Genomic DNA, 3039 nt, shown 5'->3' on the forward strand with positions numbered 1-3039 from the left:
GTTGCGATCCCCTATACTTGTGGGTTATCAAGACTAATTTCTGGCGCCATTGCTGGGGAGCATAGCTCTATTCTTTGAGTCACTTGGGATTTATATCTGCTGGACACTATGAAGAACTTGAGAGACCCAAAAACCAAGATCTATCCCTCAACTACGAGGGGAGGTAAGGAACTGACATCTAGCTCTGCACTTGATTCACCTTCTGTTATGAGTAAGTTAGCGACACCTACACCTGCTTCTGCTATTCGTTCTGATATGTCGCATGTTATTGATGATGCCACTTCTGCTATGCATGATACTTATGATGAAACTACTTCTATGCCTGATACTATTGTGCCCCTTGGTGAATTTCTTGATGAACAAATTGCTAGGTCTAGAGAAAAAGAAATTATTTAATCTGAATACGATGATGATAGTGATGATGAAAATATGCATGTTATTCCTAAGGGTTATCTTTTTGATATGGAATCTTCTGCCGCTATTTTAGCTTGCAAAGATAGATATGAGCTTAAGAGGTTATTAATTAAATGGAACAAAGAATCACTTAGAGATAAAATGAGACCTGACCCTGCTTTTGCTACTTCACCTATTTGTGTTCCTGATAAGGATTATGAATTCTCTGTTGATCCTGATATAATTACTTTGGTCAAATCGGATCCGTTCTATGGCTATGAATCTGAAACTGTTGTGACACATCTTACTAAGTTAAATGATATAGCTGCCATGTTCACTATTGATGAGAGATCGCGTTACTTCTATATACTCAAAATATTTCCGTTCTCATTAAAGGGTGATGCTAAGATATGGTTTAATTCTCTTGATCCTGGTTGTGTGCGTAGTCCCCAGGATACGATTTATTACTTCTCTGCTAAATATTTCCCTGCTCATAAGAAACAAGCTGCTTTGAGGGAAATATACAACTTTGTGCAAATTAAAGAAGAGAGTCTCCCACAAGCTTGGGGGAGGCTTCTCAAGTTACTTAATGCTTTGCCTGATCATCCTCTTAAGAAACCTGAAATACTTGATATCTTTTATAATGGACTAACTGATGCTTCTAGAGATTATCTGGATAGTTGTGCTAGTTCTCTTTTCAGGGAAAGAACACCGGATGAAGCTGAAATTCTATTGAATAATATGTCGACAAATGAAAATAATTGGGCACCTCCTGAGCCAGCTCCTGAGCCATCTCCTGCTCCAATTACTAAGCCTATTCCTAAACCAACTCCGAAGAAGAGAGGTGTTATATTTCTTAGTCCCGGAGATATGCAAGAGGCAAAGAAATCTATGAAGGAAAAAGGTATTAAAGCTGAAGATGTTAAGAATTTACCTCCTAGTGAAGAAATACATGGTCTTAATATACCGCCTATTGAAGAAACATATGATCTCAATTCTTTATTTATTGAAGAACCTCCTGATCCCTATATCCTGACACAGGTAGTAGAGGTAAATTCTCTCTATAGATATGATAAAGCTGAAGTTCCTCCTACTGAAATTGCTAGTCAATGCTTGGATGAGTTTGATAACTTTATGTTTAAGCAAGACGACTTCAATGCTTATTTTGGTAGACAATTAAAAGAAAATGCTTATATGATTAGACGCTTGGGTGATTATATGGCTGATATTAAAGGTGAACTTAAACATGTTAGCAAACATGCTTCTATGGTTACCACTCAAGTAGAACAAGTACTTAAGGCTCAAAAAGAAGTGCTTAATGAAATGAATAGTAAGAAAAATGATTATACTGTTAGAGTGGCTACTAGAACTGGTAGAATGACTCAGGAACCTTTGTATCCTGAAGGCCACCCTAAGAGAATCGAGCAAGATTCTCAAAAAAAAATATTGATGTTCCTAGTTCTTCTAAAAAGAAGAAGAAGAAAAATGATAGAACTGTGCAAACTTCTAGTGAACCTATTGCTGAACCACCTGATAATCCAAATGATATCTCTATGTCTGAGCTGAAACACAATCTGGTAATGAACATGAACCTAGTAAAAATATTAATGATGATGTTCATGATGATACTCAACCTAGTAATGATAATGATGTAGAAATTGAACCTGCTGTTGATCTTGATAACCCACAATCAAAGAATCAAAGTTATGATAAAAGAGACTTTGTTGCTAGGAAACATGGTAAAGAAAGGGAACCTTGGGTTCAGAAACCTATGCCTTTTCCTCTGAAACCATCCAAGAAAATGGATGATGAGGATTTTGAGCGCTTTGCTGAAATGATTAGGCCTATCTTTTTGCGTATGCGATTAACTGATGTGCTAAAAAAAAATCCTTATGATAAATATATGAAGGATATCATTACTAATAAAAGAAAGATACCGGAAGCTGAAATTTCCACCATGCTTGCTAATTATACTTTTAAGGGTGGAATACCAAAGAAACTTGGAGACCCCGGAGTACCTACTATACCTTGCTCCATTAAAAGAAATTATATTAAAACTGCCTTATGTGATCTTGGAGCCGGTGTTAGTGTTATGCCTCTCTCTTTATATCATAGACTTGACTAGAATAAGCTGACACCTACTGAAATATCTTTGCAAATGGCTAATAAATCAACTGCTATACCTGTCGGTATTTGTGAGGATGTGCCTGTTGTGGTTGCAAACGTTACTATTTTAACGGACTTTGTTATACTTGATATTCCCGAGGATGATAGTATGTCTATTATTCTTGGAAGACTTTTTCTTAATACTGCAGGGGCTGTTATTGATTGCAACAAAGGCAATGTCACTTTTCATGTCAATGGTAATGAGCATATGGTACACTTTCCGAGGAAACAACGTCAAGTTCATAGTATCAACTCTATTGGAAAAATTCCATCGATTATATTTGGAGGTTTTGAATTTCCTCTTCCTACTGTCAAGAAGAAATATGATATTCTTATTATTGGGGATGTGCATATCCCCGTTGAGGTAACTTAGTGTTATTCGAAATTTCTCCGGTTTCATGATTATCGGAATGAGTTTGTTAACAAGACTTGATCAACCTTGTTAGTGGATTCTTTTTGATGAGCATGAGATGGATGAAA

This window comes from Triticum urartu, chromosome 1A (genome assembly GCF_056163025.1).
Source record: "Triticum urartu cultivar PI428250 chromosome 1A, HENAU_Tu73, whole genome shotgun sequence".
NCBI classification, from domain to species: domain Eukaryota; kingdom Viridiplantae; phylum Streptophyta; class Magnoliopsida; order Poales; family Poaceae; genus Triticum; species Triticum urartu.